The 15,001-nt window shown below is 43.6% G+C and overlaps 1 long non-coding RNA gene across 3 annotated transcripts in view; it reads right to left on the reverse strand.

The window, feature by feature from the left end:
• Positions 1-1,346: 1,346 nt before the first annotated feature.
• The window catches only part of LOC140479194 (uncharacterized), a 37,846-nt gene continuing 24,191 nt past the window's right edge, over positions 1,347-15,001 (reverse strand). For all 3 annotated transcript variants that reach the window (XR_011960963.1, XR_011960962.1, XR_011960961.1), the window contains 2 exons: positions 13,651-13,779; positions 1,347-2,057 (listed from right to left, as the gene is read on the reverse strand). This is a non-coding gene — a long non-coding RNA (uncharacterized lncRNA). The remainder of the gene's footprint in view (positions 2,058-13,650; positions 13,780-15,001) is intronic.

Consider the following 15,001-nt stretch of genomic DNA (forward strand, 5'->3'; position numbering starts at 1 on the left):
AGTCAAGTTAATCAGAACTTTAAAAATGCATGCAGAGCTGAAAGATGACACTTAAAATATGATCCGAATTCTGGGCATGCTTTAAGTCTTGTGTGGTGGGAAATGCCCCTGGCCTTATGCCAGAGTTCTGGATTTGATTTCAGTCCATGAACCTGTCTTAATGTCACAATCTCTGGATCAGATGATCTAGGTTCATGTCCTACCTGTTGTGAAGGTGTGTCACAGCATGTCAAAACAGGCTGATGAACAAGCACGCAGGACAATCACGTTGCAGCTTTCGAGGCTATTGTTGAGTAGTGGTAGTGCCCCTACCTCTGAGCCTAAAGGCTCTAGGTTCAAATCCGACAGAGATCTTTCATTATATGTCTGAACAAGTTTGATTAAAATGATTTTTGTATTGTGACTTGATGGATAAAGAAGAGGTGTCATTATTGAATTTCAGAATTTAGGCCCAGGATGACTGAAAGCACAATCATTCGTGTTGATTGGAGTCGCATTTATACCTTCTAGAGGTTTATACAATCATGGGAAGGGTAAATAGTCAAGGTCTATCTCCCAGAGATAGGAAGACCAAAACTAATGGGCATAGGTTTAAGGTGGGAAGAGAAAGATTGAAGAGAGACCTAGAGTGAACTTTTTCACGCAAAGCATAGTGTATGTATGGAATGAGTTGCCAGAAGAAGTTGTGGAGGATGGTGCAATTACCACATTTAAAAGGCATGGGTATATGAATAGGAATGGTTCAGAGGGATGTGGGACAAATGTTGGAAAATGGGACAAGATTAATCCAGAATATCTGGCCGACTTGGATGAGTCAGAAGGGCTGATTCCCTGCTGTACAGGTCTACGATTCACATATTCAATTGATTAAGGTATCGTTACACTGACTGTAAATCGTAAGTAAACATTGTCCACGATACAACCAATCTTGATGTCATCTGTAAATTTGCTAATCATGTCTTCTACAATTCTCATCCAAGTTATTGATATAAATGTCAAACAAAAGAGGATCCAACTCTTCTCCTTGTGAATCACATCTGGTCCGAAGTTTCCAGTTTGAAAACAACCCACCACCTCCACCATGTCTCCTGCCATAAAGCAGACATACACCGAAACACACAAACTCACACAACCTTCCACCACTACCATGTCTCCTGCCATTAAACTGATTTGCACAATAAAACACACACAAACCCTCCACCACCAACCTGTCACCAACAGTTATACACAGGAACACACACACACATAACCCTCCACCACCACCCCGTGTCCTGCATTAAACAGATATACACAAAACACGCACACAGAACCCTCCTCCACCACCCTGTATCCTGGTATAAAACAGATAAACACAGAAACAGACGCACACACAAACACACACCCATATTGAGACACAGGTACAGTCATGTCTTTAATGCAGAGATAGATAATTTTTGATTAAAACATGGATCCAGAGTTACATTGATGATGCAGGGGAATTGTGTTGAGGAACATGTCAGGCAGGTCCGAACAGCAAAGTAGAGCTGATGGGCCAAATAATCTTATTTCAATTTCCTATGCTGTGTGGCCTTCAGATGAAAGGAATATTTTTTGTAGTGTGCAATGGAGGCTGAGTTTGATAAATACTTTACTGAACAGTCAAAGCGATTGTGGGATAGGTTTGAGGAGCTGATTGGTCTACGTCTGTTCACATTTGTTGTGCTGTTATTTCTCAGAATAGTGGGCGACTTTCTGTGAGGCTAACACACTTTAAAATTAAAGAGTCTCCCATTAACATTTGAGATAACGTTGTTCTGTTCTCCTTCGGACTGTGCGATCTGTGGCGCTGTCATCCTCAGGGAACAGTGAAGACTGGGTCATTGAAAATACTCAAGGCTGATCTTGACTGATCTTTGAAGGGACGCAGAATCAATGTTAATTGAGAACAGACAGGAAAGGGGTGTTCAGCTACAGTCAGTCCAGCCATGATGTTTCTAAACTGAGCAGCAGGCTGGAGGGGCCGATTGGCCAAGTGCTGCTCTTATCCCACATGTTGTCCTCCCATTCTCCACTCGAAGCTGTTACAGAGAGAGAGAAAGGTAGGCCCCTTTCAGCCAGTCAAATGCATTATAATGACAGAGGAGAGACCATTCTGCCTCTCAATGGAATTACACAGGAATAGAATATATGCATTCAACCCATTGACTAAGTTACATTGCATAGGAAGAGGCCATACAACCTTTCTGGGCAGCTACACAGGTACAGGGAAGCCGTGGCTAACTAGCTAGAAATACAGAGTAGAAATAAGTTTCAGCTTAGAAAGCTGTAACTAGTGGAATTCCTCAGGGATACGTGTGAGTTTATCAACAGTTTATAATCTAGGTTTCTGCCTTGGATGAAGGGGCTGAATCAACTGGAGCTCAGTTTGTTCATACACCAGGACAAACAGTCAATAAGGAGTCAAGTGGAAGCAGAGCATCTGCAATGGGATACAGACAGGGGAAGGCAGCGAGTAAACCTGCAGCAAAAACAAAGCAGTACAATGTGGGTGACTGGAACTTTGTGTTTTGGGGAATTAACAAAACAGCAGTAAATAATTTAAATGGAGAGAGAATGCAGAACTTGGTGGTATACAGGGATTTGTGTGTCTTAGTAGATGAATCACATCAAGTTACTGTGAAGATGCATCAATTGATTTGGAAGGGAAACTGAATGATGCTGTTTCGTGCAATGGGTATCGGGTTTGAACTTAGCGATATTTCCCTACATCGGTAAAACGCATTGCGGAGACCACATCTGACGTGAAGTTTGAAGTTATGATCCCCACAACTGAAAAAAAACCGAAAATGTTTTCAAACATTACAAAGATGATTATCTTTACTCGGCCTTGGGATGAAGGCATTATGTTATGAAGGATTACCAGTTTAGGCCTGAGAACGAGAGATGTTCTTATTGAACATATACAATCATGAGGTGCGTGCAGCTGGTGAATACCTGATAGATATTTCCTCTTGTGTGGGAGAGAATAAAAGTGGGGATGTAATTTAAGAATAAGACAGATTCTGAGGCAGGGTCACTGGACCAGAAAGGTTAACTCTCATTTCTCTTCAGACATGCTGCCTGACGTGCTGAGCATTTCCAGCAATCTCAGTATTTCTTTAGGAATAAAACATCTTCATTTTAATGCAGATATTGTGAAGATATTAAACGTTTTATTTTTATATTACGCAGGCACATATAAACACATCTTCAGATCAAGTAGGGTAATTATTTGTTAATGAAATGATTCTGTGTATGACAGCACCATAGATGCACCTGCATGGAGCAGAGAATGTGATGGAGTCATATCATTCAAACAATGTTCAAGGAGAGCTCATATGGTCCAGTTCGCGTCCTGACAACATCTCTGAATCAATTGAGAGATGGAAAAATGGAACCCATCTTAGAAGAAACAGCTTGTTCCTCCCTTTCTCTTTCCCTGTCCCTCATCACAGCAATGTGTGCGAGCAAAAACAAAAACATAGTCGGTTTATCTCTCACAGAGGAGTCCGGATGAGGATTCATTGAAATCTCCCCACTGCTTGAAGGAAAGCTAATTTCATCTGCTCCGGGAAGGAATCACATTTTCAGAAGCTTGTGTGAGCAGAATAACTTCAGAAATAATTATTAAGACTCGATAGTTTGGTGGTGGTGGGGGAGGGGGGGGGGGGGATGGAGTGACAGACAAGAGATTCTGTGGCTGCAAACGGGAATCCAGGATTGTGTGTAACCTCACAAATGCCAGGGTCCAGGATGTCTCAGAGCGGCTGCAAATCGTTCTCAAGGGGGAGGGGCAGCAGCCAGAGTTCATTGTGCACGTTGGTACAAATGACAGAGGTAGAAATAGGGATGAGATCCTGCAGAGTGATTGTGGAGAACTAGGAAAAATAGATAAAAGCCATGCCCATGACATTGGTAATATTTGGTTTACTTCCAGTGCTACATGCTAGTGACGGTAAGAACAGGAGGACATAGCAGATGAATGTGTGGCTAAAGAATTGGTGCAGCAGGCAGAAATTCAGATTTTTAGATCATTGGTGGGGCAGAGGTAACCTGTTCAAGATGGACTGGTTATACCTGAACTAGAGGGTGTCCAATATGTTGTCAGACAAGTTTGCTGGTGGTACAAGGTAGGGTTTAAACTTGATTGACTGGGGCTGGGGAGGCTATTGAGAGTGGGATCCTCAACATCAGGGAGAAAAGTGCGAGGATGGAAGGAGATACAGTAATCAGAAACAGTAAAGTGAAGAGACAGGTCAGGCTGAAACACGACAGAGGGCAAGGAATGTCTGTGGGATTAAATTGCATCTGTTTCAATGCAAGATGGCTGACAGCTAAGGCTGATAAACTCAGGGCGGGGATAGGTACGTGGGACTGGGATATCGTAGCCATTACACCAACAGGGCAAAGGGAGTGACAGGACTGTCAGCTTAATGTACCAGGGTACAGCTACTTTAGGCAGGATAGTGGTGATGTAAGGACCAGAGGGGGAGTTGCATTTTTGATTAAGGTGAGTATCACAGCAGTGACCAGGTATAAAATAACTGAAGGATCGTCCAGTGAAGCTTTGTGGGTGGAACTAAGAATTAAGAATGGAATGGTGACATTATTGGGGTTGTACTATAGGCCCCCAAATAGTCAATGGGAATTCGAGGAAGAAAAATATGTGGAGTGACAGGGGAGACTTGCAAGGTCAATAGGATTGTCATTGCAGGAGATTTTAACTTTCCTAACATAGACTGGGACTGACACAGAATTAATGTCTTCGATTGGGTGGACGTATTAAGTGTGTTCAGGGAAGTTTCCCCCAGCAGTATGTAGAGGAGCCTACTTGGGGAGGGGCAAAACTCGACCTACCCTTGGGAAATACAGGTGACTGAGGTGACAGTGGGGGAGCACTTTGAGACCAGTTACCATTGTTCTATTAATTTTATAATAGTTATGGAGAGGGACAAACTGGTCCACAGCTGCAAGATCTAACTTGAGGCAAGGTGAATTTTGATAGAATTAGACAGAAACTTGCAGAGGCTGATTGAGTAGTTTGTTTGCAGGCAACAGACCTCCAGCAACTGGGGGGGCATTTAAAAATGAGATAACAAGAGTTCAAGGTCTATATGCTCCGGTGAGGGTGACAGGCAAAGTTGGCATGAAGAGGGAACACTGGATGACAAGAGATATTGAGGCTTTAACCAAAAGAAAAGGAGGAGGCGTGGGTGAGGTGCAGGCAAATGGGATCAAAGGAATCCCTGGACATATACAGGGAATACAGGAGTTTACTGAAGAAGGAAATCAGGAGGGTGAGAAGGGGGCACGAGATAACCTTGGCTGAGAAGATCAGGATGAATCCAAAGAGGTTGGTTACATACATTAAAGAAAAGAGAATAACTACGGTGAGAATACGACCCCTCAAGGACCAAAGTGGATATGTATATGCAGAACTGCAGGAAATTCTGAAGGTTCTTAATTAATATTTCTCCTCTGTATTTACCATAGATAAATACATGAAGACTTGATGTGGGAGCTTATGGAATTTAGTGGTGATATCTTTGTGGACAGTCATCATAGTAGTGGAGGTGTTGGATGTACAGGTATTAGAATGTAGAAAGATGGATAAATCTCCTGGTTCTGGTCATATGCATCAAAGAACACAGCAGGAGGCTAAAGAAGAAACTACAGGGACTATGGCTAATATTTTTGCATCATCGTTAGCTACAGGTGGGGTCCCAGAAAACTGGAGGGTAGCGAATGTTGTTCCCTTAATCAAGAAGGGAAGGAAAGAATTAACTGGGAACTATAGACCAGTAAGTCTAACAGAATTTGCTGATGACAGTGAGGGAAGTTTTCAGAAATTGCAGCAGGACCTTAATTAGCTGGGGAAGTGGGCCAAAAAATGGGAAAATATAGTTTAATATAGACAAATGTGTGTTTTGCATTTTGTGAAGTCAAATCAAGGCAGGAATTTCGTGGTGAATTGCCGGGAGTTAAATGGTGTAGTGGAACAGAGGGACAGAGTACAGGTGCATGGTTCTCTGAAAGTAAAGTCACATGCAGACAGGTGAGTGAAATGGTTTTTTGCACACTGGTATTCATCAGTCAAGGCATTGAGTGTGGAAGTTGGGAAGTTCTGTTGCAAGTTTCAGGATGTTGCTGAGGCCGCACTTGCATTGTTGTGTACAGTTTTGGTTACATTGCTATCAGAAGGATGTTATTAAACTGTAAAGATTGCAGACGAAATGTACAAGGATGTTCACATAACCCAACAGTCTGATTTACAGGGAGAGGTTGGAGAAGCAATGACATTTTTCTTTAGAGCATAGGAGACTGAGGGTGGGGACAGGTACAAGATAATGGGAGGCACGGATATGGTGAATGAACACAGTCTTTTTTCCCGGAGTTTTGGAATCGAGGACTAGAGCGCATCAGCGAAAGGTTAGAGGGGAAATAATAAAAGAGACCAAGAAGCGGATATATTTCACAGAGGGTGATACGCATATGGAATGAGCTGTCAGTGGTTGAGACATTTACATTAATAATATTTAAAAGGCACTTGAACAAGAACATGGAGAGGAAAGGTTCAGAAACATATGGGCCAAGTGCAGGGAAATGGGTTTAGCCTGGATGGACATTAAGGTCAACATAGACTAATTTGGGGCAAAGCGCCTGTCTTCATGTTGTAGGACTCTCTGACTCTACAAGTAGAATAACATTTGGGCCGAACTCTCATTTTTCCTTTTGTCATGAGTTCCAATAATGTTTGGACAACGTTCTTTCAAGTTAACATCGCAGAGGTTTTGATTCCCGTGTGTGTGTGTGTGTGTGTGTGTGTGTGTGTGTGTGTGTGTGTGTGTGTGTGTGTGTGTGTGTGTGTGTGTGTGTGTGTGTGTTCCTCAGTATTTTTCAAAGGGAAATATTCATGTACATGTTTTCAATACCCACTCATCATTCTTCTTTCGATCATAGTTTGAGTAACATTGTTTTAGTCATAAACATGTTGTTTTAGCAGATGAAAGAAATCTACCTGACTTGTTCCGAACACTGACGCTGACACACTCTAAGATCTGTATCATTGGCCATTTCATTAACCTCGTAATAATTGAAAATTTTGGGACCAATAGAAGAGTGGGACTAGAAAAGGAAACAGTGATCTAAAAACACAGTTAACTGTCAACTCAGTGAGCCTAACGTCAGCATAGTGTAGGTTGTTGGAGGAGGTTTTGAGCGATATGTTTTACATGCATTTAGAAAGACAAGGACTGGTTTGGGGTAGTCAACATGGCTTTGTGCCATGTAAATCAAATATCATTAATGTGATTGAGTATTTTGAAGACGTGACAAAGAAGGTTGACGAAGGTAGTCTGATGTACATTGTTTACACTAGCTACAGCAAGGCATTTAATGAGGTTCCTCATTCTAACAGATTACTAAGGTTAGGTCACATGGAATTCAGGGAACGTTAACCAATTAAATACAAAATTGTCTTGAAGGTAACGGATTGTTTTCCAGACTGGAGCAATGTGGCCAGGGGTGTCCTCAAAGAATCACTGCTGAGCTCACTGCTTTTCATCATGCAGATTAATTACTTGGATGTGAATATCAGAGGCATGGTTAGTAAGTTTACAGATAACATCAACAGAGTGGTGTAGCGGACAGTGAAGAAGATTATCTTAGAGTACAGCGGCATCCTTGACCATCAAAGGGCCAAGGACTGGCAGATAAGTTTAATTTAGATATTTGTGAGCTTTTGCATTTTGGTAAATTAAAGCAGGGTCGTGCCCTCGGGAATGTTACTGAACAAAGAGACCTACAGGTGCAGGTTGACAGTTCCTTGAAAGTGGAGTCACAGGTAGACAGGATGGTGAAGAACACGTTTGACATGCTTGCCTTAATCAATCCAAATATTGAGCATAGGAGTTGATGTGGCATGTTACCCCTGTACAGGACGCAGGTGAGCCACGTTAAGAATACTGCGCACCATGTTGGCTCTGCTGATGGGAGGATGTTGAGAGGACGCTGAAATGATTTACAAGGATTTTTCGATACTGAGGGTGGGGGAGTTGAGATGCAGGGAGAAGATGAACAGGTTGAGGCTTTTCCCCTGGATTGGAGGAGGGTGAATGTTGACATGAAAGTGGCTTATAAAATCTTGAGGGGCATGGATAGTCTGAATGGCCAAGGTCTTTTTCCCAGGGTTAGGGGAGTGCAGTTATAGACGGTATAGGTTGAAGTTCTACATCCCTTGATTGACTAGATGTTCTACATCCCTTGGAACCTTGTCAAATGCTTTGCTGAAGTTCATGTAGACAACGCTGACTGCTCTGCCTTCATCTATCTCTTTCAACCCCTCGAAGAGTCGATCCAGTTTGTGAAACACGGTTTTCCACTCACAAAGCCATGCTGACTCTCTCTAATCAGCCCTTGCCTTTCAAAATATATGTAGCTCCTTTCTCTCAGAATCTCCTTCAACAACTTCCCCAGCACTGGGCTCAGGGGGCTGTGATTTCCTGGCTTTTTCCTGCAACCCTTAAGGGATGGAATAACATTAGCCACCTCCCAGTCTTCCGGTAATTCATTGTCTCCGTTGATAACATAAATATCTCTGTTAGGGACACTGCAATCTCTTCCCTCACTTCCCACAATATTCAAGGACAGACCTAATAAGCGACTGAGGATTGATCTACCTTTATTTGTTTTAAGATTCCACCACTTTTTCTTCTCTGTTGAGGATTCTTTCCAAGACATCACTATTTATTTCCCCAGGTTTCTGAGCTTCCATGTCTTTCTCCACAGTAAATGCTAACAACACTATTTTGTCTAATATCTCACCCACCTCCTGACATTTAAGGTGCCCTATTCTCTACCAAGTTACTCTTTAGCCCTTATTGAAACTTGTGTAAAGGTTTCTGATAATTCAAATAAACTGTATCCTCGGTACAGCCACTCCTACACCCGTATCTATATTGCCATTTATATTCACACCAATAAACATAAAATCCAACATGCTCAAAAACACATTCTCTTTTTATTAAATGCATTTCTAAGGGTCCAGTCATTGTTTATTGACATATCCTTTCGAACACATTCCTGCATGCTCTTGAATTACTGTCAGGCTAACACTGTTTGGTTTCAGACTGGCAGCAGAAAGGGTTATGGGAGTTCATGTTTATCAATCTGAAAAAGGTGGCTTACAGGTTCAACAGGTAATAGATGTTTTGGAAATAAGGAGGGTCGTGGGGACTGAAGGACATTATGGAGATAGGGACTGATGTGGGGACTGTATGAGATTATGGACAAAGAGAGTGCAGTGGTGACTGAAGAACATTATGGAGATAGGGAGTGATGTGGGGCCTGAAAGGGGCCAAAGAGATCTGCAGGGCTGTTGGGCCTGAAGGAGGCTGCACAGATCAGGAGGATCATGGGGATTGAAGGAGGTTACTCTGAACGGGAGGGTCATTGGGTCAGGATGAGATTATGGAGATAGTGAGGGTCGTGGGGCCTTTTGGAGGTTATGGAGTTAGGGAGGTTTGTGGGGAATGATTCAGGATACATGGATAGAAAGAGTTGTGGGGACTGAAGGAGTTTATGGAGAGAGGGAGGGCTGTGGGGACTGAAGGAGGTTATATTGATAGTAAGTTTATGGAGAAGCACAGGAAAGAAGAGCAGGTATCGGCCATTTGACCACAGAGTCGGTCCCATCATTCAATATGATCACGACTGATCATTAACCCAGTACAATATTCCTTCTTTCACACCTTACTCTGATATTATGGTGACTACTGGCATTTAGTGATACAGCGGGCTGTAGTAACTGGGACAGGGGGTGGGGGGGGTGTCTTACAGAGATAGGGAGGTTTGTGGAAGCTGGAACAGGTGACAGATACAGGAGGGTTTTAGGAATGGGATGACTTTACATGGATTTGGAGGAATGCAGGGATGGGACGTGATAACATCACAGGGAGGATTTTGGGAGCTCAACCTGAGACGGGTACAGCTGAGAACAGAAGTGAGTCAAACAGTCAGGGCAGGCAGGAACAAGGTAGGATTAATAAATTAAACTGCATTTATTTCAATGCAAGGGGCCTAACAGGGAAGGCAGATTAACTCAGGGCATGGTTAGGAACATGGGACTGGGATCTCATAGCAATTACAGAAACATGGCACAGGGATGGTCAGGACTGGCAGCTTAATGTTCCAGGATACAAATGCTACAGGAAGGATAGAAAGGGAGGCAAGAGAGGAGAGGGAGCGACATTTTTGATAAGGGATAGCATTACAGCTGTGCTGAGGGAGGATATTCCCAGAAATACATCCAGGGAAGTTATTCGGGTGGAACTGAGAAATAAGAAAGGGATGATCACCTTATTAGGATTGTATTACAGACCCCCCAATAGTTAAAGGGAAATTGCCAAACAAACTTGTAAGGAGATCTCAGCTATCTGTAAGAATAATAGGATTGGTATGGTAGGGGATTTTAACTTTCCAAACATTGACTGGGACTGCCATAGTGTTAAAGGTTTAGATGGAGAGGAATTTCTTAAGTGTGTACAAGACAATTTTCTGATTCAGTATGTGGATGTACCTACTAGAGAAGGTGCAAAACTTGACCTACTGTTAGGAAATAAGGCAAGGCAGGTAAGTGAGGTCTCAGTGGGGGAGCACTTTGAGGCCAGCGACCATAATTCCATTCATTTTAAAATAGTGATGGAAAAGAATAGACCAGATATAAAAGTTATGTTCTAAATTGGAGAAAGGCCAATTTTGACAGTATGAGGCAAGAACATTTTAAAGCTGATTGGAGGCAGATGTTCGCAACTAAAGGGACGGCTGGAAAATGGGAAGCCTTCAGAAATGAGATAACAAGAGTCCAGAGAAAGTATATTCCTGTCAGGGTGAAAGGGAAGGCTGGTAAGTATTGGGAATTCTGGATGACTAAAGAAATTGAGTGTTTGGTTCAGAAAAAGAAGGAAGCATATGTCAGGTATAGACAGGATAGATCGAGTGAATCCTTAGAAGAGTATAAAGGAAGTAGGAGTATACTTAAAAGGGAAATCAGGAGGGCAAAACGCGGACATGAGATAGGTCTAACAAATAGAATTAAGGAGAATGCAAAGGGTTTTTACAAATATATTAAGGAAAAATGGATAACTAGGGAGAGAATAGGGACCCACAAAGATCAGCAAGGCGGCCTTCGTGTGGAGCCGCAGAAAATGGGGGAGATATTAAATGAATATATTGCATCAGTATTTACTGTGGAAAAGCATATTGAAGATATAGACTGTAGGGAAATAGATGGTGACATCTTGCAAAACGTCCAGATTACAGAGGAGCAAGTGCTGGATGTCTTGAAACGGTTAAAGGTGAATAAGTCCCCAGGAACTGATCAGGTGTACCCTAGAACTCTGTGGGAAGCTAGAGAAGTGATTGCTGGGCCTCTTGCTGAGATATTTGTTACATCGATAGTCACAGATGAGATGCCGGAAGACTGGAGGTTTGCAAAAGTGGTGCCACTGTTTAAGAAGGGTGGTAAAGACAAGCCAGGGAACTATAGACCAGTGAGTCTGACCTCGGTGGTGGGCAAGTTGTTGGAGGGAATCCTGAGGGACAAGATGTACATGTTTTTGGAAAGGCAAGGACTGATTAGGAATAGTCGACATGGCTTTGTGCGTGGGATATCATGTCTCACAAATTTGATTGAGTTTTTTGAAGTAGTAACAAAGAATATTGAGGAGGGCAGAGTGATAGATGTAATCTATATGGACTTCAGTGAGGCATTCGACAAGATTCCCCATGGGAGACTGATTAACAAGGTTAGTACTCATGGAATACAGGGAGAACTAGCCATTTGGATACAGAACTGGCTCAAAGGTAAAAGACAGAGTGGTGGTGGAGGGTTGTTTTCAGACTGGAGGCCTGTGACCAGTGGAGTGCCACAGGGATCGGTGCTGGGCCCTCTACTTTTTGTCATTTACATAAATGATTTGGATGCGAGCATAAGAGGTATAGTTAGTGAGTTTACAGATGACACCAAAATTGGAGGTATAGTGGACAGCGAAGAGGGTTACAACAGGATCTGGACCAGATGGGACAAAGGGCTAACTGGCAGATGGGGTTTAATTCAGATAAATGCGATGTGCTCCATTTTGGGAAAGCAAGTCTTAGCAGGACTTATACACGTAATGGTAAGGTCCTAGGGAGTGTTGCTGAACAAAGAGACTTGGAGTGCAAGTTCATAGCTCCTTGAAAGTAGAGTCGCAGGTAACTAGGATAGTGAAGACAGCCTTTGGTATGCTTTCCTTTATTGGTCAGAGTACTCAGTACAGGAGATGGGAGGTCATGTTGAGGCTGTACAGGACATTGGTTTGGCCACTGTTGGAATATTTTGTGCAATTCCCATCTCCTTCCTATCGGAAGAATTGTTGTGAAACTTGAAAGGGTTCAGAAAAGATTTACAAGGAGGTTGCCAGGATTGGAGGATTTGAGCTACAGGGAGAGGCGGTTTTCCCTAGAGCTTCGGAGGCTGAGGATTTACCTTACAGAGGTTTACAAAATTATGAGGGGCATGGATAGGATAGGATAAATAGACAAAGTCTTTTCCCTGGAGTCAGGTAGTCCAAAGCTCGAGGGCATAGGTTTAGGGTGAGAGACCTAGTCCAATAAAAGAGACCTAAGGGGCAACTTTTTCACGCAGAGGGTGGTACGTGTATGGAATGAGCTGCCAGAGGATGTTGTGGAGGATCGTACAATTGCAACATTTAAGAGGCATTTGGATGAGTATATGAATGGGAAGGGATATGGGCCGGTGCTGGCAGGTGGGACTAGATTGGGTTGGGATATCTGATTGGCATGGACGGGTTGGACCGAAGGATCTGTTTCCGTGCTGTACATCTCTATGACTCTATCACTCATAGAGGTTACAGAAATAAACTGTGTGGTTGTGCCTGGAGGAGACTAAAGGTATAAAGGTTTGTAGTTACCGAAGGAAATTCCATCAATCGGGACCAGCAGAGTTTACAGAGACTGAGTGCGTTTTAGAGACAGGAAGAGTTCATAGTCATCATTAGAAATGGAGAAACTAATTTAGGAGAAAAGCAGGGTCACTCTGCTTTGTGCCTAGAGACAAGGAGGAGACTAACAGCTGGAGGAGGTTACTAAGGTACAGAGCTTTTTTGTTGTCGTGACGGGAAAGTTACAGAGATCATGAAGGTAGTCGGTGTTCAAAAAAGTCACAAAGACAGGGAGGTTTTCCAGGTCTAGAAAGGACTACACTGACCAGAATGGCTTAAGGAACTGAAGAGTTGTTTTTCTTCAGTTAAGGAGAGACGTGACAGAATCCGGGATTAAAGGCAAAAGCAGAGACTTAGAGAGTTGTAGTGGTAGGAGGAGCTTACAGGGATAGGCAGGATTGTAGGGGCTGATAGAGATAGGGGAAGTGGTATTTAAGAAACAGACAGTGGAGAAACTGACAGACATAGGGAGGGTTCTGTGGAACAGATAAATTTACAGACAAGATGGTGATAATGAAGCCTGAGAATTTTCTCATGTTCTTTGCCCAGCATTATTCCTACATCATGCCCTCAGGGTCTGAATTAAAGCCCACTAACTCCTCCCTGTGCTGTTCACTGGGAGTGATCTTACCGGCTGCAGGATTTACTGAAGGCTCCAGATCTCCCTCTCCATCTCTCTCTGGCTGACCAACTGTCTTCAGTGTGGTGATGGACGAGATAGGAATTGGGAATTCTGCTGAGTCAGGGACATCAGGAATACCTACAGGAGACAGAGAAGTAGACAGAATGGGAAATTAGACTAATGCAATGAAGGTTACACATGGAGAATGGCACTGAGTCCCACAGACATCTGGAAATTCCCAGTCGCCATCCATGGCCTGTGCAGTTGCTTCCCTCTGGAGTGGAGAATGCTGTTGGCTCAGGATCTGGAGTAGCTGCAAGAGTGAGAGACACTGACAGAGGCAGCAATTAGACCCACACAGTGAGGGATATCACATGGAGAGAGACAGTGATATTAGCAGAGTGCAGGAATGTATCAGGATCACACAATGGTATCATCAGAAGTGGTTCTGACTAGTGAGCACTGCTACCAGTACTCAGGGAGGACTGAGCTATTTTATTGGGATAGGCTCCTCTGGTACCAGGATTATGCAGTGTGATATAAATGGACACAGATGTGAAGGGGGACAGGTCTGAGGTGAATGGAAATTCCCAAGTCCAAAGAGAAAGGTTGAAATATTGGAACAGTATGGAGATGTGAATGAAGACCAAAAGAAAGAAACAGTAAGGGACTGTGTTTAATTAAAATACGACATTGTCAAACAGATTTGTGACAGGAAATTATTGGTTAAAATAAAGTAAATGCCATTTCCGCCCCTCACAATTCCTCATACACCACAAGTGACATCACTTCCGCCCCTCACATCATCGCTGATGTCACACACTCAGTGACTTCCACGCCTGGATTCGTGGTGCTGGAAGAGCACAGCATTTCAGGCAGCATCCAACGAGCAGCGAATTCGACGTTTCGGGCAAAAGCCCTTGATCAGGAATAAAGGCAATGAGTCTGAAGCGTGGAGAGATAAGCTAGAGGAGGGTGGGGGTTGGGAGAGAGTAGCATAGAGTACAATGTGTGAGTGGGGGAGGAGATGAAGGTGATAGGTCAGGGAGGGTGGAGTGGATAGGTGGAGGAATTGACCTGGGAGTTGCAGTGGGAGAGGGATTCTCTGAGATTCTTGTAGAGAGAGGAGGAAAACTTCTTCAAGGCAGGCATCCTTGACTTGCACGCCCCCCCCCCCCCGCCCCCCACTGCCATGTTTGCCACCACTTCCGCCCCCACCAACGCCACTCACCTGCATTCTGCTGACACACCCCCCAGGTCCCACCGTCACAATCCCTGCCCCCAGAACCCTGAGGGGAACACCACCCCTGCTCATAACTCCATCCCCATTCCCCCTAACACCACACCCACTCCAGTTACA

The sequence above is a fragment of the Chiloscyllium punctatum genome, chromosome 6 (genome assembly GCF_047496795.1).
Source record: "Chiloscyllium punctatum isolate Juve2018m chromosome 6, sChiPun1.3, whole genome shotgun sequence".
NCBI classification, from domain to species: domain Eukaryota; kingdom Metazoa; phylum Chordata; class Chondrichthyes; order Orectolobiformes; family Hemiscylliidae; genus Chiloscyllium; species Chiloscyllium punctatum.